Here is a 26,274-nt window from a genome sequence, read left to right on the forward strand (position 1 = left end):
TGCTTTAACAGTGACTTTATAAAAATGTGTACTTTAAGAAAGCAATCTCAGTTCTATGTGATAGACAACTATTTATGATAGAAGATGTGGCACAGGTTTATATAGTCAATTACTCCTGATATAAAAACAAACCAACAGGCTTTACAGTATGTTAATTGTCTTTGCAGATATTGTAAACTAGATGATTCTCAGAATCTTTGATATGCATTCAGTACCATTATGTGAACCAAATATTATCCTCTTAAACTACCAGGATCCAATATAAATGAAGAAGGTTTTAATATAGTGTTTTCCGTTCTTGTGTTGGAAATTAGTCCATGAACTGCCTTCAACTCATTCTGTTGTATAAATTACTTGGAAAATGATACTATTTTTCTGTGAAAGCAGGATGTGAATAAGATTACAATGTCCTTGATATAAGCTACAAGGGATCTCTTTAGTCTGTTTCTTCCTTTATTTCTCAAAACAGACAGGTAACACTGCAAGAAGAGTATGTGAAGTAGCCTTGCAGCTCACCAGTGCTACCTACATCTGGATTAATAGCAGGTGAGGAGTTTTTATTTAATGCTGCTCCAAGAACTGGTGAGACAACAACCAAGAAACTTCATATCTATGCAGAGAATAGTCTTTGCAATGAGCCTGTCTGTCTCAGGCTCACTGAAAAAAAACCATTTCCTCTGTTTTTCTCTGCCCATTTTATATTCTGTTACTTTCCCCAGTGTCAACATTATGAGGGGAAAAAATCTGTTTAGGAACAGGCAAGAAATCGTTGAACTCTGGACTCCATTTTTTGTCAAATGTCATTACACCAGATTTCCTCTTTTAGTTCATAAATATGTTCATATCTCTGTGCAGTTCTTCTTCCAAAAGTAGTACTCCTAGGCCCTGAAATAATCTTCTCAGCTCTTAAAACTCAGGACCTGCTTTTGGCAATCACATTGGAAAATTACTGGTGGACAAACAGCTTTAGTTAGAATGTTTTGGGACAGGCTCAGTAAAAGAGAAAAACTAAAAGTTGGTTTTAACTTTGTGTTTCTTGGGAAGACAGTCAGAATCACGCGGATAGATAGGGTCATTGTGTTGTCAAACTTTTGTGCTCTACTTAGGTACATTAAAAATACTTCCTGAAGATCTTTGATACTTTTCATGAAGATTGCTGGCTTTAATATTTATTTATCTATGTATGTAGGTATTTCTTTATTATTTAAATAAAAGCAGCAGAAGCCATTTTTCCTGTTTTCCTAGTTTTGAAGAGCTTCTCTTGCAGTTTTAATAAATATATTCACATTCTAGTGTGGTTAGTATCAGTCTACGAATTAAGTATTTTACTTGCGGTCTTTTGTCTGTAAAATGTGATTAATTTTAAATTAAAGCATGACCCAAGCAACACTTGAGACTAAACTGAAATGTGTTATAAAATATGTATATTGATTTTAGCCAAATGCAATCTTTTTTTTGATAAAAATACCCTTTGATCCACAATCAGTGCACCAAAAACTAGCTTTCCTGACTTTGATCATAGAAAGACATAGAGAAGATGTCAGACATGAAATAAATAAGTGAGAAGTGTGGAAAAATGAACGAGGTGACATAGCACTGTTTGAGCTTTGTTGTCCCTGCTGTACACTACTAGAACAAGCACTTCTTGCTAATACGATGGAACAGCTCAACAATTTTCAGGCACAAGGACTACTTGAGGGAAAATTCAATAAGTTAAGAATACCAAACTGTAATCAGACCTTGGGGAAGAAGCAGTATTGAAACACAACTTTGTTTGACAGTTTTGAGTGTAGCTCTGGTGGTCTGTTTCAAAAACTGTCAAAATGATGATAAGTGGTCTTGGGAGTCTAGTTTTGATTCTTATACCAAATAATCTGGCTGCCTTCATGGCATTAGTGCTATTAGCAATTTTAAAAGTGATTTTTGAAGGAGAAAATATGCTAAAATAGAAAAGTGACTATGCTGAATGTAGAGTAATTCCTTTTCATGGCATCCTCATCGAAATCAATAGGATTGACTAATTAAGACATCTAAGCTGAAATCAATAGGATCAGACAGCTAACACCTCCCTGTAGCAATAAGCCAGCATCAACAATTTTGCATCTATACCAATGTTAAAATTAGCCAATCCTATTTCCTTTGCTATTCAGTACTTAATGTTTTCCTGAACAGTAAAGTCATTCCATACCTAATATGCTTCCCACATTCCAAAAAAAAGAAACCTGATGAAACTGCTACACCTATATACCCTCTTCTGTGTGGTGCACATTTGCAGCTTGTTACCAAAGAGCCTTGACTGACCTGATGTTTGGGTTCTCAATCCTAAAATGCCAGTGTACTATAACAAGGCAATTAAAATATATGTCAAGGCCAGGAGTGTCAAATACAGAGCCAGTAACCCAGAATAGGAAAAACATTCCACAGCCAACACTAGCTATTTTAAAAATTCTTCCACCATCGAGTCTTTAATGGAAAAGCCTTTGGGAGGATAGTTTCCTGATAGTTCTTCCTCTGAGGGTTTACCCTGCTTTCATTTAAGTTTTCAATTTTTCCTCAGTAGCTTTCTGATGATCCATGCAAAGTCTATACTGTATTACCCCTGAACCTATCCTCAGTGCACAGTAGAACAGGCTCACAGAAATCATGGCACTTTGAGGCCTTCTGGAGCTGGAAAGGAGAGAGAAACAACAAAAGAATCAAAATACACTGTGTGCCATCCAGTAGACATGCAGCTGTAGGTTTGTTTTTTTCTGCTGGTTGGATTCTGAGTCTTGTTGAAATTTCTGTTCCGTCTGAATTTCTAGGCAGATAACATGGTCAACAACATTTTCCTTATTTAGTTTGCAGTTTGATGTGGCTGTTCCTCAAATCATGCCATTGAGAATGATAGTCTTCATTAAAGCAAGCACAATCCATTGACATCATGCACAAAGAACCTTGAAGACAGATCAGGAAATTCAAGGAGAGCAGATCACATCAGAAACATCTGAATTATCCTATTGTCTCTAAAATTCACTTCTATGAATTTCTGAATATTTTCCCTTCCAATCGTTGTTGAGTTTTTGCACAGTTTATTTTTCTCTTTAATTCAGGGCCAAATTAGTATTATTGGTTTTTAATACAGTTGTGAATAGCAGAGTAGAACCATATCTTCCAACCACTAATGGTCACAGTAAATAACTCTTTGAAGACATGTTAGAAGCGTGCTATGGACCATATATACATATGTACATGTGTACATTTTCTCTCAACTACAAGCACATTTATTTGGAGATGGAGTACAAATTTAAGAATGCCTTTATGTGGCCTACGTGCTTCAATTAATGAATTTTAAAGCTAAATATCAGGAATTTTTAAGAACCCAAAGTAACAGCATATCCTGTCCCAATTGTAAAATTTAAAAATACATCCAAAAGATATTGTAAGTTTCAATCTTTCATATATCAAATTATTTCTTCATAATTTATGAGCCAAAATACTTCCATAATTTCTTGTCCTTCGAAGGATTTTGCAGATGCCTGTATATCAAAAAAGAGGCTATTATGACTCATGTTGGAAAAGAACTGAAGTCCACATTCCCTAAGCTAGCAGTAAATCTTGATATTGGACATATTAGAAATTTACTTTAGGTACCATTTGTTTTCCAAGAAATTTCTTAGTATCTGCATGTTGTATTTGATTTGAGAAGAATTAAGCTGTTTAAATTTGAGATATGCTGAATATTTTGTCTTGAACTAGGCTGGCAAGAACATCCTTGACACAGTGGCTGTTCATCTTATTTATGTAATGTCTGCCACAGCTTTGTTCAACTCAATAGAGTTTTGGATCAGGGCCCAGAGAATTTAATCACCTCTGCTGATCTCACTTAAAGAAACATGGCTTTGAAGCAGAAGATTGCACTCAGATTGAAAGTTCCACCCCTCTTAGGAAACCACACTTAACCTGATTCAATGTCCTCTGAAATGTTATTCTCTGCAAATGTTACTTCTCTGCAAGTGCCACCACAAAACCAAAAAACTTTACTATATTCTTCAGCAAATATCAGTATTTTCTTCAAAACTATAGATACAAAGGAGACAAAATTACCTAAAATATGTGAAAGGATGATAAAATACCAAAATTTTGAAGTGGCAGGAGCCAAATTGCATTGTGGGTAATGACAAGAAGTATCATAGCATGCTCTTTATGTGAGCAAAAGAGTGTTTTCTACACAGACTCTGAACATAGGACTGGTGGCTTTAGTTTCCCCATTTTTTCAACATGAATCTTTTGTGCCCAATGGATCTTGTGTTCCTCAAAACAGGCTTGAGATGATTCTATATATGATCCTCTGTATCACTGTCCACAGCCATGTAGGAGGGTACAGACAGATGGACACTTGCCCAGAAGAGGCATGTTGCTTAGAATTGGGGTTAATGAAGCATGTATCTGAAACACAGATCTCTTGCAAACAATTTTTTAAAATTTGTGTCAACACAAGGCTGAGTAAGTGCAAATATCCCTTTCCGTGGGGTGGGAAAAATTAAATTCAGATCCCTGTTCTGCCTTTGTCAAGGCAGTGATCTAACACAAGTCCATCCATGTGATAGATGAATAGTGCTGGAAGAAAGAGACACTCCCTTTTTTCTTACTACAAATCATTTATAAATCACAGAGTAACACCAATAAGATAAATTTACACTTCGAGTATTTTGCAATTAAGGTATTCACATTGGAACTATGAGCTATGAGAAAAATTCTTGGTCTAGTTCCAGCAGCAGCAGAACTTGAATGCAGGCCTGCCTCTGTGTGAATGCTTTAGACTTCAATTTACTGTATGCTCTTTCTGTCATTTTCTTTGCAAAAGGACAAACCAAGTTTAGGTTCATGACTCTCATGATGGGTTAATGACTGGTGATTTGAATATGTGATGTCTTAAATTTTGCAATACCTCATGTTGTTACTTTTAAGAGGACAAATGTTTAAGTTTCTCTCTTTTTTTCCCTTATCCATAAAGAATGGGATATTGGTGCTTCACACATTCTATGAGTGTAATCACAAAATTGCAGGTAAATGTAAAATCTGTGCCTGGATATAGAATAGCTCATGAAGGTAGAGAGCCAATGATTTTAAAAGGCTAAAAGAGAAACTATTTCAAAAGAAACACCTCTGGGTTACTGACTCCACTGAGTACTCCTTTTCTAGAGGTTTCAGGTGTTCAGTGTAAGAAGAGCCATAGCAGAGGTACTACAGAAAAATAATTTCCATGAGAGAAGTGGGAAAGGATTTCTGTAACAATTAAGCCTGTGGGCTTTGTAATGAAAAGGCTATTGCTAACCTCTTCTTCCATCTCTGTGATATCAAAGAAGAAGCTTCATACTTCGAATATAGTATAAATACTATAAATAAGGTAAAAAAAATACATCTGCTTCCCATAAAGTATTTTTATCAGCTCAGTCAAATAAGAGTCTATAAGCAAAGCATTATATAGATTAAATAACAAGGTTCAGATACCCTGGTTTAAGCCTGCAGAGCTCTGTGATACTTCTCAGGAGAATACCTTCCATTTTAAGTGCATTATATTCATTATTCCTTTCCTCCCCCTCCTTTCTTCTTACATTTTAATTCATTTTGCAGCTTTCTCTTCATCACATGGGCTTTTATTTTCAAAATAAGCCATTTGTGCAGTATCTTTTCCAATGCCTTTGGAAAATTTAAATATATAATGCAGCTACATTCCCTTTATCTGTCATGCTAGCAATATCTTCAAAAAGTCTGGTGTATTTGTAAAGCAAGTGCAGCTCTCCTAGCATTCTTACTGCATCTTGTTAACTAATCCCCTTGTCACCACCTTACTTTCACTTTCTTCTGTCACAAATTAATCCATCAACAATCATGTAATTCGAATGATCTGGTTTCCTTCTTTTTCCGTGAAGTGACATTAACCCGTATTTGAGATGTAAGAAGGGTGCATAGTTTTCACAGAACAAAATATAATCAAATCTTACTACTTTTAAATGCTACTCGAGGGCTTTGCTCTCTACCATGCAATGCTGTCGAGGATATTTAAGGACCTAGAGAGAGGTAAAATGCAGATTGGTTAAGATGTGGGATCTAGACCTTGTAGCCAGCATAAAATTTCTTGCTGACTTTGATGCCAAGGCAGTGACACATCCTCTGCCAGGTGCAAGAGACTTCATTTTCTACTATTCTGGGAGGTGAAAGTAGAGCTCTCTGGCAGTCATGTTAAACTGAGAAGGAGAAACAAGACTGATATTATCCCATATAAAACAAACAAACAAACAACATCAGAAGGAAAGTCCCCCAACACAACAGAACTGAGCATGTATTGCTGATGAAAACAATACATGAAAGATTGGGGAGTTACCTCCCCCACACCTAGACTTTCAGGTTTTCTGGACTGCTACAAGCTGCAATATGCTACTAGCAGGCAGAAACAGTGCAAGCAAAAACTAAAGCCATGAGCAACTGCTGCCTCCTTGTTTCAAATAGGAAACAAAGGACTGTGAAAGCAATAACCAAAAAAAGTCTAGTTTTAACAGGTAATCCCATTTTCCGGCTGACTAGAACCACTTGACTTTTGTCCTTGCATTTTACGGTGTGTCTCAAATAAACAAAGGTCTCACGTAATACACACCTTGCTAAGGGCTCTTGCAGATAGAGATAAGGGACTTGTTTCCAGTTGTACTGAATTTCCTTTAGCTGTATACTCACTGCAAAATAATTGCAAATATTTTTGAACTCAACTTGATGGCACTTACATGCCTCTTGCTTTTTATCATGAAGCGTGTGCAATAGTACAATGTACTGACAACTGAGAATTAGCTCAAAATAGCAGTTCAATAACTTTTTCCCAACTGACTTATACAAAACCTCCAAACAACCTTTACAACCTTTAATTTCTTTAATGTCCTTCATCTCGTCAATATTTTTGAAATTAGGAACTTCAAACAGTTTCACATAAAAATTACATCTTAGAACTCTGTGGAGGACTTACCTACACCATTTGGAAAGAAGGAAATCCATAGTAAGGTAAAAATTATTATCATGATCTCACATGAGATTGGTGAACCTCATTCAATATGGAATCCTGTATTGTCTTTTATAAAGTAACATAGAAGGCTTGCTAATGTGAAAATTTTATACATTACAAGCTTTTTTTTTAATGCATGTACTCCCCTCCCCTGCAGATATAACCAGTTTCTAAAGCTAACTAATATTTTTACTTTTATTCTTTTAATCTCCAGTAAGGAGACTAATTTATGCACAGCTCCTCACTTAGGCCAAAATTCTGTTGTTTTCAAGATCTATTTGTTTCTTGATCTCTTCAAAATTAAAATTTAGGGGTTTGTTTTATTTTTTTAATGTTTCCTTCAGCTAACTTTTGGAAATATCTGGAAAAAATTTACAGCTTAAATAATTTTATTTTAGGAAGAATCAACACTCAGGTAAATTCAGACTGCAAAATAGATATGTCAAGAAGTTATAAAGGTCTGAATTTGATACGATGAACATGAAAAGGGTTGTTATTGATGCTGTATTGTAACGGAGTCTGTACCAACAGTCTCCCATGCTGAGAAGGAAGACTCATGTTTTATACATCTGATTCATACGATGGCAAGAAAGACACAGTCTTGAAGACACAGATGTTTTACAGTCATGCAGTTGAGCAAGAGCGATGCAAAGAAATTTCTCTGAGAGAAAAGAACAATGTCTGGAGTGAGGAGTTAAAAGATGTAGAGGAAGTCATTTCTCTAGTTGAGACTCTCAGGTAGAGACCATGTGGTGTGAAGGATTTTGTTAAAAGTCACAGCTAATGCTGGGGTTAGATGTGGAAGCAGGGGTCACCCAGGGAAGGATGAGGACATCCAGCCATGGACAAACGTTGTGAGAAACCTCACAGCTTGCAGGGGCAGCCCTCCACCCCCCATAACCAAGAGGCATTGTGCCTCCTTGCCTGGCAAGAACTGTTTTGAGCTATTTTCTATTTCATGGCAGAAAACTCTTCTATGATCTTCCCACGTGGGGATAGGGACTAGGTTTTTCTCAAGAGAGAGGGCTTGAATATTGCCCACTCTTAAGGAGGCTCATGTAGTGGCCTTTCCTGAGTCCCCAGGGGACCACATGCAAATTATGCTCTCTACAGGTCTCAGTTTCCCTATCTGCAAAACAGAGAACATTTATGCCATGTGACTTCCATAGCCCTTGAAGACATCTGAAAATAAGCAATAGTTGAGTGCACATGTCTACTAAATATTAGGCTATAAAATCTGTGCAGACCAGCTCCAGAGATGGGTTTGGGCACAGGCAGGAATTTGCAGATACAAAATGGGGACACACAGCAGTTGCACACAGTGGGGCCCAACTGTTCATTATTATTTTCATGATATTTTTCTGGTTTTATAGCTTTACTTTTTATTTCAAGCACTAGCCATTGGATGTAAAGTCAATTATTGCCCGTGCGTGAAAGTTATGCTTTCTCATATACACCTCTTTTATTATGGCAATTGAATTCTCATCACTGACCCATATTTATCTTTATCCCTAAAGGATATAGACTTTTTCAGTTCTTCTCTCCATTGCTGTATTGTATTGATCAAGCAATTTGCAACCTTGTCCTTCCTTTAATGTCATTTCCAAATATCCATCTGTCTAGCTTCCTATCTCTCCCAGGTAAATATTCAGTGGATGTAACCTCCCGCATAGCATGGAATTATTTCTGTATTATAGTATTAATTATATATTAATAAATATATTATGTAATTATGTTACATATTTATATATAATAATATGTTTATATATGTTATAAATATTTTAATATATTTCTATATGTTTTTATACATTTGTATATATATTTATATTATATAATTACAGAACTATAATTATAATTATATAATGATGATATAATATTAATTATAGTTTGGTTTGGGTTTTTTTTTGTAAACCTCCCCCTTTAGCTACCAAATTAGTGTCTGAACTCTTCTTGCTACCCTTTTGCTTTCCATAGGTCTCTGTGTTCCTAAAGTTGGGATGGACCACAAATAGCTGCAGACAGAGGCTTAACTGCAGGACTGGAACCTTGATGTGAGCCTGCAGAACTCTAGTGTGTTTCCTAGCACTGAATTTGAAGATTCTGCACGAAAGCATTGAAATAATTTTTTTGGTAGCCTTTTCACACAAATTTGTACTGAGTACCTCTCTAAGTTTGAGCAGGAGGATGTGCTCCTACCCGATGTTAGTTCAGATCACTGGAAGAATGCTCGTATAAACAAAGAGCTGCAGGCCATGTCAGAGCCCCTTTCCTCTGCTTAATCCACAGCTCAGTTAAGAAATAACACATTTTTCTTCATTCAGGACACCTTTTATCTTTTTTCTGTCTCATGTGTCTGTGGGGTGTTTTCTTTCTCCTCTTTGCTTTTGAACTGCTGCTGAATGTTGATGAGACAGTACTTAGGCCAATCCTAGAGTGATTTTGCATTATTGTGGACTTTTATTCCTTCAGATCTGGCAATACCTGATTCCTGCATTTAAGAACACCATGTGGCTTAAATTGTCTGAATACTAGATGTTGTCCTGTGATGACACGTTTCCTCAACTCTCTTGAGGAAAAAAGATGCTTTAGAAGACAAGGCAGAAACGTTTCTCAATGAATTCTGCAAAACAAAACTACTCTGTCTTCTCTGCCTTGTGAGCAAAAATCACAGGATGGAGTCATATTGGAGAGGAGAGAAAACAGAAGTTCAGCACTGGTGTTCTGGGTCAGTAGGTTCCAAATGTACACTTACTTTTACATCTGTTGCTCTGATTTATAGACAAGGTGGAGGTTAACTGTTTTCTGTTTTCCTTTTGCTACAACTTCCTCTGCACTCAGAGCATATGCTTTCTTGATAGTATTTAAAAAGAACCCTTGGGTTAGTTTTTTTGGGGCCGGAGATATTTTCCAAGGTCTGGCTAAAAATACAGCTAGATGCTAGAAAACAGATCTGGGCAAAAATGGTTGCAGACCTTTTTAACTAGCATAGAAGATACAATTTTAAAATGGGGCTTTTTGCCCGGTCTAGGCAAATATCTCCAGCCCCAAAAAAACTAACTAATGTACATGCCCTGAACTCCTGTTCCCACTGTAGCTGTGACTGCTGAGGGTGCTTGATAGGTGATGCTTTTCTGTGCTGTTTTGTGCTAGAGAGGTGAAAATATTAAAGCCAGCTCTGCAGAATGGGAGCAAATGAGGTATAGCCTGATAGAAAAATGCCAAGAGAAAATTTGCTGAGAGCAAGGGAGCTACAGGGAGTCTTGTACCAGGCAGGGTGAGATTTAGCTAACACAGGGGCAGGTACAAACCCTTACTTCTGTCTTGCATTGATGCCTTTCTGCCACAGGTAGGGTAGGAATATAAAAAATAGTCGCCTTTCTCTGTATCACCTGAAAAGTCCTGACGGGTTTACACTATAGAGAAACCTCTTCAGAAAGCTGTTCTAAAAAATGGTATATAGGAGTGAGACTTTCCCAAAGCTGTGAGGAAATGCGCTGGTACCAGTCAGCAGGGGAAAATATTTGCCCAAGGGTTTTGTTGTAGGGCAGATTCCCCGATGTAGTTTAATCAGTAGAACAAAAAAGTCTATTGCGGATTACTTATGTGCACCCTTAATAGGATGTATGCAAATCCATTGGGCTTAATGGCACTATTCATGTATGCAAAGGTGGACACCCTGCTTTAGGCCTCCCAGCCAAGCCATTTTGTTGTCAGTTCAACAAAATAGCAAAGCATTTGCCCCAGCTCTTACCTTTGCTACAGTTGCTAAAATATTGGTAGGAAAAATCTGAAATGCAAAAATAATATTGCATATTCATAGAAAATAGTAATTTCCTGAAAATTTTATTTTGGTGACTTTTTAAGAAGCTTAAACCTCAAAAAAGCCTGCAGTAACTGTGAACAGCAAAAGCTTGTTGCAAACTGGGATTTGCATGGCCATTGAAAAACAAGCTATGGTCAAAATCAGGAGACTACTTATAGATTGCAAAGATTTTCCATTGAGTTCAGTCCTTTGAGGTAATGCATGTCAAAAATCATGCCTTGTTTGAGCAATGGTGGCTTGAAGAATACAGTTCACAGAGTAAAATATCAGAATCTGTATTGCAAAGTAGGCAGCAACAAACATTTCAGTAGAAGTGTGTAAAAATGCAGGGATCTGTCTTGTAATGGATAAGTGTCTATGAGGTAATTCTACCATCTTGCAATTACATGCCTGAAGACATTAATAGCATAAAGCATATTTTAAAAGTAATTGGTAAACCTATTAATTTCCACATCTCCATGTTTTTGTCATTTACCATGAAATACTTAACTGTCTTTTGCATTGTTTCAAAAGACGTGTCCATATTTAAATAGAAACCTCCTTTCATTGCCCATGCTGCATGTTTCATTTTATCTGTATGAGAAATGTGAAACTAGGGAATTAATAATTATTTCACTTGGAAAGGTATGAAGCAAATTCCATTGCCTTTGTCTGATTAGAATCTTCCCTGCTGGTTTAATTAAAAATGGCCATGTGACAAGCAAAGAAAGCATCTCTCCTTTGGGGTAGAGGGGGGAGGAGGGAATGGTATTGTATTTTCTGGTAAACAGTGAATCCTGAAGCTCCAGAGTTGTAAAATTTAAATGCTTAATGCAAATGAAAAATGCAGACTCAGGTCAGCTATAGACAAATGTCACTAGACTGGATGGAAAATGCACTGCAGGCAGAAAAGATGACATTTATCAGTCATCCATACATCAGTAACTAAAACAATTTTAGGGTTGTCTAGACAGGCATCTATTATTCCTTAAATTTAAAAGCTTTAGTAGAAAGACAACAGCAAATGCTCTATTTATAGGTGAGGTTTTGTGGGTTTTTTTGTTGTTGTTGTTTGTTTGTTTGTTTGTTTGTTGGTTTTCTTTTTCCTAGATGAAATAAGATAGGAAAAGGAAAAAATCATAGTTTTCCAAATAAAAAGTACAAATTTTCTTTCTCTTTGACTTTTTTTTAAAAATCTTTTTTTACTCTCTGGGTAAAGGAGACTTTCTTGGCATCTTCTGAAGGCAATTTAAGTGAATTATCAGAGTGTGCATGCAATGCTGGCTGTAATTATTACAGTACAGCCCTGTAATATTGAGCTTAATTACTGTGTACAGTGTTTGGCCTTTATGCTTTCTGCTTAATTTACCCTGTATAGTTAACGTGAATTTAGTGAAATCATTATGCACCTTTTGGGTTTCTTCTTTGAAAAAAAGTACTTATATCTTCAGGAGAAACAAACTAGAATAGATACAAATATTGAAGCAAATCATTTTGGTAGATGGATGCCTTCCCTCTGCTGCTTATGTAGAGTCACACTTCTGCAAATATATTTTGATACACTGAATTAAGATTTGTAAACTGTCCCATTAGCTGCCACAGGAAAACTTGCAAGCTTCCATTTCAACTAAATACTTTCACCACTGTTTTTTTCTTTTAACTCCATATGGTAACAAGCATTTTTGCAAAAATGTGCACAAAATCACAATTATTCTCTCTACCATGCAGAGCATATACTACATATATTTTTGAATGAATTCTTTGTATGATGAAATGTTTTTATACTGCTGCTTTAAGATTTATCTTTGAGAATGCTATAATTAAGCAGAAACAGTATAGCCCAGCCCATCTGCAGACTGTTCTCCATTAATATGTCTTTTGTTTTTAGATCCTGCTTTTCTTTCACCTTCTCTACTAGAAGGAAAGAGTGTCAGGTTGTCTCTCTGGCAGCAGGGCTGGAGTGTTTGCTAGTCAAAACCTGGGCCTTACTGCCAGTGGTTTAGAGTCCTTCAAATGTGAGTTCTAGATGTCACATGCAGAGCAGGGAAACTGAGTAGTGGAGCAACTTGGTAAAAATACAGAAGCAAATGATGCTGCTTGCACAGTGGGCATCAGAGTGTGCTGACTTTTGGAAAAGATTGATGCTTTTAATGGGCCACAACGAAACATGGACTGCTTGTAAAGAAGCTGCAAGAAAATTATTAAAATTGAATAATACAAAATAAAAATCAAGGGGTTCAGCTGTGAACTTGCCATCACATTCACTGTCCTTCAGGAAAGGTGTGACAACTCTATGCATTGAAAGGGTTGGGGGTTTGGTCTGGATTTGTTCTGTTTTTTCCTGCCTACAGCTCTTCCAAAGTTCTTACCTTCTGTGTCTGCTGGGAAGAGGTGATGTACTTCTATGACAGCATAATTATCATTATTTCATCAGGTTGGGAATGTAAGGCAAAGAACTGAGGCACAGAGGGATTCTGGTAACCATGCCCTTGAATCACTCATGTCTATCTGCATGAACAATACCAACATGTTAGTATCTGGAAAGAACTTTAAAGCAATAAAATATATTACACAATCTCAAACTAATACTGGAATAAAGTGTGGACACAGTAAGCTCCCATATCTTTAATCTGGTGGAGGTCATAGGACCTCATCATTTGATCAATGTGTCAAAGTATCCAAAGGGTGGGAGTAAAGAGGGTGGATCCAGGCTCTTCTTGGTGGCACTGAGCAATATGACAAGAGGCAATGGGCAGAAACTGATGCACAGAAAGTTCCACCTGAATATGAGAAAGAACTTCTTTACTGTTAAGGTGACCAAGCATTGGAACAGGTTGCCCAGAGAGCTTGTAGAATGTCCTTTACTGCAGATATTCAAGAATGACCTGGATACCAATTCTGTGCCATGTGCTCTGGGATGACGCCCTTGAAGCAGGGAGGTTGGACCAAAGGAGCCACTGTGGTCTCTTTCAATCTTACCCATTCTGTGATTCTGTGAAAACTCTGAATGAATATGAACACCCAGACTCCTTTTGATTATAAACATCTATAATTTTGGCAGCTTTATCTCTCGTTTAGATGGATGATCCTGCCAGTATTGGAGGGTGCTGCTCTCTGAGCCAGCCGCCTCACCTGACGAGGCGAACAGAGCCAGCCAGCCCCTCAGCTTTGATCCCGAGAACAGAGCACGTGTTGCGGTTGCAAGGGGCGGCGGCAGGGCCGGCTCCTGCTGGGAGCAGCGGGAGGCGGCGGGGTCGGAGCTGCCGCCCCCGGGGCCGCCTCCGGGCCGGGCCCCCCGTTCTCCCTGCGCCCACCGCCCCCGGGCCGCGCTCCCCGCTCTCCCTGCGCCCACCGCCCCCGGGCTGGGCCGCGCTCCCCGCCTGGGCCGCGCTCCCCGCGCCCGCCGCCCCCAGGCCGCGCCCCCCGCGCTCTCGGAGCCCCCCGCGCTGCGCTGCCCGCCGCTCCCCACTAGGTGGAGCTGCAGCAATAGGTTTCCCCATTTCCGCGCTGAGCGGCGACGTTCGGCTTAACAATTCAAATGTATTCCTGTTAATTTGTATTTGATAAAGGTTCAGGAGTCTTTTGTTGTGTGTCTAGTTAGCCTGCGTGTTACACTCGGAGCGTTTGCAAATTTTCTGTTTGATTGTGAGCCTTACTGTGAATTTTTATGTGGCTGTGTACCTGTGCGTATTTGTTTATACATGTGCGTCTGTGTGTGTGTGTCTGCATTTGCAGGGTGGGTATATGAAAGGCAGGAAGAACAACCCGTGTCTTCACCGTTGCAATACTCATGAATGAAGTGGCAAAGCACAGAACGATGCCTGGTCTGTACACAATGCAAATACATTATTCAGAGCCAGGTGGGGATTAAGGATTTGACTATCTTCTATGTACAGATCAGTTGGTCTAGTGCTCAGAACCCAAAATTGGGACAGGACAGGGCTTAGAGTTCAGAAGCCCTCTTTTTTTTTTTTTTTTCCTCTGTGTGTTCCTCTTGGACATTTTATTAAAGTGGGAGCTCAACCCCCTCATGCCAGTTTTTGGCGTCTAGTTATCACATCCTCTTTCTAAAGGGTCTAGATCCTCTATGGTGGATATCTCAAAGCAATTAAAGGCTAAAAAAATTAAGGAAAATTCAGATGTGGTGGATGTGCAAGTGTGCTTGCCCTTAGGGCTGACAGCAGATTCAGAGCTACTGTTATTTGAATGGAACTGCTTGTAATTTGTTACTCAGGTTCGTGACCATACATCTCGTTTTAGATCTTGGTCATCTGTGGAGGGCAGGATACTTGAACTGGGCAAGCATGTCCTTTCCCTTTCCTCCTAGGAAAAGGATTGCAAAATTTTAATTCAGATGCAAGATCATCTGGCACTATCTAAACAGTTGCTACCTCTGGCTTGCTTGGCTGCAGTCAGCACCTGTAGGGATCTCAGGGTTCAGCAAACAGTATTCACAGAATCACGAAATCACAGAACATGTTTAAGATTGGAAGGGACAACAGTGGGTTATCTTGTCCAATAGTCCTGCTCCAGCAGGGTCATTGTGGTACACATTGTATAGAATTGTGTCCAGACAGCTCTTGAATAACTCCAGTGAGGAAGACTCCACAACTTCTGTGGGCAACCGGTTCCACTGCACAGTTACCCACACAGTAAGGTTCTTTGTCATATTCAGGTAAAACTTCCTGTGCATCAGTTTCTGCCCATTGCCTCTTGTTCTCCATGCCCTTGACACCCTCCCTTCAGATACTTATACACATTGATGAGGTTCCCTCTCAGTTGTTTATTCTCAAGGCTGAACAGGCCCAATTCTCATCTTTGTAACCCTCTGTTGGACTCACTCAGGAGGCTCCATGTCTCTCTTGCTCTGAGGAGCCCAGAACTGCACACAGCACTCCAGCTGTGGCCTCATCAGGTCTCAGCAGAGGGCCAGGACCACCTCACTCCATGCTGTTCCTAATGCACCTGAGGTTATCACTGGCCCCCTTTGCCACAAGGGCGTATTGCTGGCTCATGGGCAAATTTGTTGAAGTTCAGAATGTGCATGATCATTGGAATGTTGAAATTCAGTCTCCAGAATTTGCACTGCCTTCCTTTTTGTTGTGAGATGTATTTCTGACTAATGAAATCCTCTGTAGTTTAGACCTTGTGCAAATTTGTTTATTCTTCTTTTGATGCTGGATCTTCAACAAGACTGTTACCTGACATTCCCAACATGAGTCTGGGTGATTTTTGAGATGTCATTGGAGAAAGTATTGTGACCTGTTTTAAGAGTCCTGGTCAGGTATCAGAAGTTCTTTTATACTTTACAGTGTAACATCAAGAACCAAGGGGTGATGATCCAGCAGCACCTTTTATATGATAGGAATGATAATGTGCAAGCATGGTGAGGGGGTATGGGTGAGTGTCTCCAGACTTCATGGGACCAGCATGGTCTCAGTCTGAGGTAGTTAGTCTGATTTCCATTGCATAAGTCGTTTTGCTAACTTTAGACCTTGCTATGTCTTACAAATGCAGAGATCCGGAAGGACACTGGGAAAAAAATTCTCTTTGGCTCATGAAGTGGCTGCCACCTCTTTACACAGGTGGATTTTATGATGAAATTAATGCACTTCTTAATCAAATTTCTTCCTGCCTGCATGTGATTGGTAAAACCAATGAGATTATATAGAAATATATGCCTAAAATGTGTCCATCTGAGGGATGTGCCATCCCTCCAGCATTGCTCAGCATTGCTTGAGCATGCAAGAGATTCTTTGTATACTGTCTGAGTGGCAAACCTTGAACATTGATTTCTTAATTCGTAGGTCAGCATATAAACATACCTGAACAGCTTTAGCCTGAAAACATAGGCTTATGTTTCTCTTTGAATTTTTCTCTTTGAATTTTTACTGTGACTGCATCTCTCCTTGTATGACAAAACAAGAGCTGGAATTTAACACCAATTTTTGTGCTCAAAGAATGCAGTGTGATCCTTTCCAACCTCCATGTTTCTTTCTAGCTTCTTTTTTTTTTCCAGGCAAAGTTGCTGAACTGCTGCAGTCAGACTAAAGTAGGAAGCAGAGAAGGACTTCTGAAATGACATTCTATCAACAGGAGAGTGCCTGTCTCCTTTTCTTCTTTTATTTTAAACTATCATGTAAGGTTAAGAAAAGGTAAGAGGGTTTTAGAGGCTTTTGCCTGCAGTATAATGGATGAAAGAACTGCAGAAAATGGGAGAAAAATTTCGGGAAAATTTTTCTGAGTCTCAACAAAAATGACCAGTCATGAAGAAATCTGTGAAACTGAGACTCATACAGTGTAACTAAGTAAATTACTAACAAAACTAAGGTAGGCTATGTGAGCAGTTCAGACGTGACAGTCCCTGGTACTGTGCACTTATTCCCAATCCATGTTGATTTTGAATATTAATTTTAGATAAAGAAGTAGATGTGTTTCTTCATGCAAACATAATAAAGTTTGGAAAATTTTGTATGAGGCTTACCTTATGGTGAGGCAATGGAGTAAGAATGACAGAATGTTCCTACTGTGTGCAATGGTGAGGAACATAGTAGTAAGAGACTAGCTGTAACATAGTTTCTCTTTTTCTTTCTTTCTTTCTTTCTTTCTTTCTTTCTTTCTTTCTTTCTTTCTTTCTTTCTTTCTTTCTTTCTTTCTTTCTTTCTTTCTTTCTTTCTTTCTTTCTTTCTTTCTTTCTTTCTTCCTTCCTTCCTTCCTTCCTTCCTTCCTTCCTTCCTTCCTTCCTTCCTTCCTTCCTTCCTTCCTTCCTTCCTTCCTTCCTTCCTTCCTTCCTTCCTTCCTTCCTTCCCTCCCTTCTTTTTATTGTTTTTTTTTTTTTTTTTTTTGCTGCTGTTTGAGCTATAAAGCCCTAGGAACAACATTTGTCCAAGTGGTTGTTACAAGGCTTGCATTACCTAATATAATTAAAATGGAACAATCTTTTAGACTGCCTTTCTTAGCACATAGGCCAATGTAGAAACTCCTTGTGATGGTGGGAAGATGCCATTCCACCAGGAACACGTGCTGCTCAGCAGCAGGAGGCTCCACACAGCAGTCGACCATCATTATAGCTGTACATTATAGCCATGCTTCTGGAATGGATTGGGGAAATCTCCTGCCAGGAAAAAGGTGCGTCTGGGAAAGAGTAAGCTACATATTATTTCACTTTAGGTCCTGTAAAAGCTAACTCTCTGTTCTTTGAAGACCAGTACCTGTATTTATGTAAGTGGTATAATACAGGGAGACCTGTAGGCAATTAGCCCACATTCATTGTATAATCAAAGCTGTTGAAGGCTTGCAAACTAGTAAAACATTTGTGAGGAAAGCAACTATCTTAACATTTTAGAGCTATTTAATCTAATTTTGACTGGGTCTGGTAACCTAAATCAACAATTGGACACTTCTGCTGCAGCAGTTATGGTTATAAAGGCTAACAATAGAGAGGTCCTCTCTTTCAGGTTGATTATCCGAGTTAAGTAACCAAACCAGAAGTTTTAATTGGCATATCAGTTGGGAAAGTCATGTCAAGTCACTTCTGACATTTCGGGTCACAAGCACTCATAGGAACATCTTTCATATGTTTGGTTTCTCAGAGAATTCTCAGCATGTATCATCTGGTGTGGGTGAGATAGAGCAGAGGATAATGCATTCTGATATCATGAGACCATCATAATCCACACTAGCTGAGATTTAGAACCGTTACATAATTATCTGTACTTACAGAAGAGTATTTTTATGAAAGAAATACATTTGCAGCCAAATATGCAGGATGAGGTGAACTTGAAAAAGTGGTATTTTCACACATTGCTTTCCCAACTATGAGCAACCCACTTGGTGCAAGATGTTATTCTGCCTACTGTGATTACTCACTGCATCCACATGGTGAGTGAACATACACCCGTTATTTTTGTTAATAGAAGAAGCAGTAAGCTTCCTAATGTACGTGAATGTATGCAGCCATATTGTCGATTGAAAAATAACAAAAAGTATTATCTAGAAGGGAAACATATGTATATTTAATTGCTTTTCTGCTTGACAAAGTGTGGGGCTGTTGGGGTAAATTAAGTTCCAGCAATGGTGTAAAACTGGGGCAGGGAAGGAGAGGTTTAGGCCAAATACGCTGGCATAGTTTAACACAGTGTCAATCTAGAAGGGAGGCTGTTGATCCTCTGATCATTGCTAGAATATAGTGTAATGGTTCCTTTGACACCTTTGTCTTTTATTTCATCAGTATGTAGTACATGACATTTTGTACTCGTGAAAGGTGCTGAACTGACAGGCCTTGAGACTGAAGTCTTCTCTTTGTACACATATCAGACGATACATAGACAAACACAGCAGCCCCTCTCTGCCTCCTCCTCTGTCTTTCCTACACTCCACTGCCGCTTTCTCGCTGCAGCTTTCTCACATGACCACCATTTGAAGTGTAAAGATCTCTGCAGCTACTGCTTGCTGCTAATATTACCAGGAAGGTTGCTTGCCCTGAGTGAGTTTTGTGGGGTTTTTTGTCATACAGAAATGTATTTCCATGAATTTAAGTAATTCCAGCTCATTTAATGTGGGTCACAGACTGTCCATTAGTCTGTAATATCTTAAGGTTACTAGTGACCCGCACTAGAGTTGATCTGGTAACCTATAGCACAGGTGAAATGCTCCATATCCTATTTCCACTCCTGCTCATATATGAATTGTTCACTATAAGCTTAATCATGCATATATAAGAATTTTTTTTCTCTGAAGTGCACAGTAGATCTGTGTTTTTGTCTTTTCAATCTGTTTGTAAAAGAGAAGGGATTATGAACGGGCAAAGTAGAAATTGCATTTAAGAAATTTGTGTCTTTATTCACAAAGCACAGAATTCCCATTGAGAATACTGGATCCACCATACAGATCAGAGAGAATAATTTTGCCTGCAGTATGGGCTTCCAATGATTTTACCATTCTTGCACTTAGAGGGAAGAAGAGTGTAGGTGAAGGAGTTATTGTCTCATCTCAGTTTTAAATAATGCAATTTTATAGTGAAACAGAAAATATGAAGCCATCCACATTCAGAGCCAACAGCTTGCAAAACTTAACTTCAAAATTTATAGTTAGCTTCTGAAGTTGGCATTTTCCCAATGTATTTTCCGAAGAGATATTTAATGTTTGTCTATCATCTACTTAAAAATGAAATAGTGCAAGTTTGAAAAAAAAAAGTTGCAATCCCCAAATAAAAACCCCACACATTATAAACCTATAACTTCAATGCAATTTGCATTGAGCAGCACAATAACTTGGGATGATGTGCTGGTGGTTCAGGCACAAAGTTCAAAATTCCTGGAAAGCAGATTTCTAGTGAAAAGTTTGGGCAAGGTCTCTTTTGTCAAGGTCTCTTTTTCCATTTTTTTTAACATCACATTAACTCTTTTTGCTCTCTCAAATTGTTTCTTAGTATGCAGAATGTATTCCCCTCTTTTCAAAAGGTTTGCTATGAAATTAAGGCTTTGTTTATTTTTCACCAGATGAGGCAAATTAAATAATATTACTTATTTTTTTTCAAAGAATATTTCACACTTTGTATAATTTGTTAATAGTCTCGTAAATTATTGAACGAAACCAGTAATATAAAAGAAAAAAGTATATATGTTTGTGTGAAAGAAAAAGAACAGGGCTTTTTTTTTGTATTTTTATCTCGAAAATGACATAGGATGAGTTTAATATTTTTAGTAGTAGCATCATATTCCTATTCCACTGACCCATACAAGGAATCATATGAACATATACTTAAATTATTTTTGTCAGGACTGCTTTTGCATTAAGGATCTGTTAAGTGATTAAGGGTAAAAAACTGCCCCCTGTCATTTTTCACACTTGCATTTACTCATACTTTCAGACTTGTCTCAGCTGGATCAACTAAATTTTCCCTGAAAGATTGAGAACATATACAGCCTCACTCAGTCACAGTCCAGAAGGAATTCAGTTATTTCAAGAAGTCTCATTACACCAGATCCTTCTATTGCCTCCTGTTATTTATCTTTCTGTACTATCACCTTTTACTACTCTTTCTTCTTCCTTAATTCAAATTAATAAAGTCCTGCAGTGAATGATTCTTCAGTTCCTTTGAAATTTCTTTTGAAAGAGTGAGAAGTCCTCAAAAATCACAATACTCATAAAATGGTTGAGGGAGAAAAAATCCTTTATTCTTTCCTCTAGACTTCAGTGACACTATGAAGTTTCACATAATTTGCAGACTGCATCTCATAAAATACTGGCAAAATTTATTCAATTCAAATTAAATAGATGTAGCACAGAGTAATCTTTCTCTATTAAATATGTCACTTTTTGCAATTGTTTCTTAATATCCCGCACAGCTTCCATCTAAGATTAGCACTTTCTTTGCTGCCACAGTTTCACTAACCTACTGAATTATTCACTGAAGCATAACCTTCAGATATCAGGTTAGAAAGACCTTGATTATGGCAGGAAGTGAACTGTATAAACCATTTTTCTTTAAAAGAAAATTTCTCAGTATAGAAAAGTCTGAAATGAGATAAGTATTAAATGTGTGTAAAAATTAAGTTCATAATTGATAGGAATTTAGTCAGCTGTGACATTCCTGTATTTTGTTTATAATAATGTACAATAACATTCTAGATACCACTTAATAGTGTAAAACCACGTGCATTTTCAGGGTGCTTATTTAAAGTACAAAACAGGGTATCCATGTTGGTCTCAGCTGTAAAATAGAGCTGTGGAATCTCCCACACAGATTTAACATACTGGACAAGGGATATTTACATCCAATTCTTGATTTTGTCCCACTTCCTGAAAATTACTTTTAAGGGTCTCTTAGCTCCAGAAACCATGGTGACAGAGTGAAAAGCTTCCCTACAGCAAACCACTGTTATTGACCATTACTTTGTGCCAATCCACTGTTGAAAGGTCATTTGAACACCTACCAAGGAGACAACAGCTTTGGGAATGCTTCCTTTGCGAGGGTTGAAATACAGACTCACCACTCACTCGTCTGCTTCTCGTGACCTGTCCAATGGCACCCAGGAGCTGAAACGTAATTGTGAAGTTTAACAGGCTTTTAGAGGTACTATGATAGCAAAATGTCAGGGCAAACAACATTCTACAAATTATTCTGCTAGTCAAGCGTACAAATTTTCATAATGACTTGACCTAGAATAGGAACAAAATGTGTTTTCCTAACGTGGGTGATAACTGCATAATTATGCAACTGATTCTGCTAATATTATTAGCCTTATGTTACTTTCCCAGATGTCAGAGAAATGGCACAGAAGGAGAAAACAGGTGGCAAGTTTGTTGGATGTTGCATATTAGCACAGTTCATAACAGAATTTTCTATGTAGATTTGGTGACCGCGGTTTGAAGGACTGTAACACAAACCTGCTGCACAAGGATTTCGCATTTTGGGTGTAGCAGGGGCTTCAGCAAATGTTGTGCTGTGCCGTGAAATGTTCAGTTCCTAAGATGAGTTTAAATCTCTTTTTTCCTGATCTCTCTCTGTCTCTTTCTCCTAGAAAGGTTTTTGGTTTGCAGGGCTTTTCGAACATGTGGGGGTGTTACTTTTGGGTAGCTGAATTCATATTGAATTATTATGTGAATTCATAAGTCAGGTATCATTTTAAAAGAAATACAAGTAATGCAAAGGATACTATTGATTTAACAAACTTCTAAAAAAAGTATATAAATATATATTGCTCTTCAAAAGCCCTCACATAATAAGAAGCATTTAAAAGCAGTGGGGAAATCATAAAAATTTGGTATAGACATTATTTTTTTATGTTTTAATATACCTTATGCATACATACATCATAAGAGCACATACAGTCGTGTATCCTTGTATGCATTTATTTAAGAATTCAAATTTGCCTTTAATTCTGTGTTTATTAAAGAATTATACCTTTGACAAAAAAATCTGCAGCTGTGACATTTGAATTGCAGACCAAACAACCATGCAAAAGAATTAAGTTTCCTATATGGGAAAGAGACTAAAAATGTGTATTTAGGGAAATTGATCATTTTAGACTTAAAAATATGTGTTGGCAGTCACTGTGGGCATGACTTAGTGTATATTGTTGATTTCAGTTAACTGCATCCACTGAAACTGCCTGGGAATTGCGTCAAGAGGGCTTGCAATTCTTAAGTTCCTGCATTTTTGCCTTTTAGTAAGGCTTGCTTGAAATCTTGTCAGGCTTAAAATACTTGGAAGCAAAGTACAAAATCAGCTGAAAATGGAAGTTGTAAAAGACAGAAAAGATTGGGGTAGTGGCTCCTCCAGTAAAATAAGCAAAATGGACATTTCATTATGTGCTTGGACATTGCATGATAATCTGAAACCCTGATTAAAAGGAATGCTATTAAATTGATTTTTTTCCTTTATATTTTTTTCTTTTCCCAATCAATTGATCTGTCATCAAGCCAGCAAAAAGGCTGTGTAATCTGAGGCACGCTACCTTTCTTTAATTTTTATCTTCTCTCTTCCACGGGAATGTTTTGAAGAAGAAGCTGACTGTTAACATGTAGAAAATTTGCCTTTAGTGGAGTAACAGAACCGAAAATATGGCAAAAGACAGTTGTCTCTGAAATGACTTTATTAATTTCTAATACTGGAAATGCACTTTTGCAGAATCCTTTGGGGTTGGAAACAATAGAAATAAAATCTCTGGTGAAAAATGGAAACGTATTGCATCAAAACTTGCTTTTCATGTTAGGACTTTGTGTAATTGATGGACAAGTGTGGACTTGGAAGTGTACACTTTCTTCAGATTTGTAGGCATTTGGAAGGTTAATAGCAGACATATGTTACAGTGGTTGCCAATGGCAACCTCTGTGATTTGGGTTGGGTTCAAACAGCCATTCAACCCCACTTGTCCCCACTCAGTAATTCCTAAAGCCAGCCATGCAGATTGTTTTGGGGGATGACATTTTACATGTGTGTCTAGTTGTCTCTTCTGCATGTATTTATCCAAACATTTATATTTATTCCATCACCACATTACACAAGTGTGAATGAACCTTGGCTGACAACTTAGCAGTAAGGAATGGAAGGGATATTATCTTCCCCATTTAACAAAGAGTGAACTAAGATTTTAAGACTTACAGAAAGTTTCAAAGAAAACAGGGATCACTGCTGCATACTGCTGCTGAAGTGTCTGAGTTTTATCTGCTTTTCTCTTTTTTCTCGTGTCCATGCAGAAACATGCCTGAGTTTTCTGTGCCAGTGGCTCCTTTGGATTGCTACCAGGGATGATATGCTAGTTCTTGGAAACAGCTTTGGGATTGCTAACTTTTATTATAGCAGGTTTTTCTTGTATGATGGCATTCAGATTTTTAGGCATATGTGTATGTGCATATTTGTTATTCTTGGAATCAATAAATATTCACTGTCATCACATATTCATATACAGACATTTTTTGTGATAAATTGCGTACTATTTGGTGATAGCCAAGCTACTTCAGGATCTAGTTGTAGTTACACTGTGGAAGTGGAAGCTATTTAAAAAAAAATAAACAGCTCATAGATACATCCTCCAGTCAAATTGGATTGGCACAGGACTTGTGAAGCCATGCACCAAGGCAGGCAAACTGCACCAAGGGAGATCCAGATAACATGAAATGGAAATGTTTTTCAGACATTGCTAAGGAGCTTGGATAAAATAAAAAGAAACCTCTGAACCATACTTGGTATCCACACCTAGTCCAGTCTTGGACCTATTATCTATAGTGACCCCTTTCCCTCCTGCCTGCACTGCCTCTCCAAAACTTGACTCTTGCTATGTTGTGCATTAGAGGGGAAGAAGCAAACGTGAGGCTGTGTACAAATCTGCTGATGGTAGTTTTCTAATCTTCAGCCATGTTCTGCAGGACAACGCAGTCATTGCCAGACTCTCTGAAATGGGTGCTGTTGTTCTGATTGAGGTATTTGTCCAGCACAACTTCAATCATTTCCTTTTGATGGCTCATGCTTTCTGATGCACATTCCTGAAAGAGCATGGTTAAGCCTGTTTGACAATCACATGCAAAAATTGTTTTTAGATGTAATGAGGAATATAGGAAAATAGTTATAAATACAATTTACTGCTATATGTCAAGACTTCCTCTCATTAGTTCCCAGAGATCTGTTCAGTATAAGAATGATAAAATAGGATAGCTGAACAGAGGTAGAGTCTTGCTGCCCTCTTTAGAGTCTACCTGCTCTGGCTAAGGGGTTTCTGGTAAGGATCTCTAAATTGTGAAGTTGTTCAGGACCAGCTAGTAATAATTACATGCATAGTGAGGGATTTGCACAAACAGATGTGGATGTTTCCAATGTCAACTGATGTATTATTATACTGAATGTAGCTTGAGGGGGTCAGTAAGGACCATAGCAGGTTTCCTAGCTCTATGTACACCCAAATGGCATCCTTTAAGTCTCTCCCTTCTCCTAAACAGGGAAAGGTGTGATGTAAACCCTCTGCTCTCTGGCATGAGCTGCTACTGGCATCCATCTCCTGCTTCCTCTCACTCTGCACTATCATGACTAATATACCTACGCTACAGTTAAGTTCTCCTGTTAACAAGCCAAGAAGATTCAACTTCAGACCAGGAAGCCATTATAAATATATTTTATTGAGTTGTGCTGAAAAAAACCCCAGAACTGGATAAACTGTCTCCCAGACACATGAAATGGAGAAGATCACGAGAGAAAGGTGAAAGAAAAAGGTCACAAAGAACATTGTGAAGTGCTTAAAAAAGAAAAAAAGAAAAGAAAAAAATCAGAATAATAAAGGTGGGAATGTACTTAAAGATTTCAAGAAAAAGGAACTGATGGGGGTAGATTCAATATTTACAAATGTGACTGAAAAATTAATTTGGAAGGAATTATGCCAAAGGAGCTATGGAAAGAAAACTAGTAGGAAAGGAGGAAGGAGGGGGTGAGCAGGAGAAATGACTGAGGGAAGAACAAAAGAAAGAACAAAGAAAAGAACAAAACGTATCTTACGCTGCAGTTATTGTATTTTGGCGATAAATATTTGCAGGTGGTTACAGTAGTTATTTCCCCACTTCTCCTCCCCTTTTTCCTTTCAGAACCAGCTCACAAATCAGTAAAATATCCAAAACAGATGAAATTGAAAAAAAGTGAGTTCTGTGTCTAAAAGCACAGCAGTCCCTCCACAACATCCACATCACTGTAATGATGTTTTCCTCTTTCTCAGTGCTGGGAAACACATGGAACTGACCCGTCCTCATATTACACTAAACTTGGAGCAGCCTTTCTCTTTTACAAACAAACAAAGGATACAAGTTTGGGGTTTTTTAAAGTTTATTTGCAGATCCTGAGCTTGTTGCTGTTTGTGTGTTAATGTTCTCAGCTGCGCTTGGCCTTTTTTTAGCATTTGTGCATTTACTATTATTTTGTGCATACTAACAGTAACATACAAATGTAAAATGT

The 26,274-nt window shown here is 38.0% G+C and overlaps 1 long non-coding RNA gene across 1 annotated transcript in view; it reads right to left on the reverse strand.

Moving 5' to 3' along the window:
- The window catches only part of LOC148225501 (uncharacterized), a 35,057-nt gene that overhangs the window by 2,605 nt on the left and 6,178 nt on the right, over positions 1–26,274 (reverse strand). Inside the window, exon 2 of the long non-coding RNA XR_015807756.1 lies at positions 21,773–21,875. This is a non-coding gene — a long non-coding RNA (uncharacterized LOC148225501). The remainder of the gene's footprint in view (positions 1–21,772; positions 21,876–26,274) is intronic.

This window comes from Sturnus vulgaris, chromosome 1, assembly GCF_052056855.1.
Source record: "Sturnus vulgaris isolate bStuVul1 chromosome 1, bStuVul1.hap1, whole genome shotgun sequence".
Taxonomy (NCBI): domain Eukaryota; kingdom Metazoa; phylum Chordata; class Aves; order Passeriformes; family Sturnidae; genus Sturnus; species Sturnus vulgaris.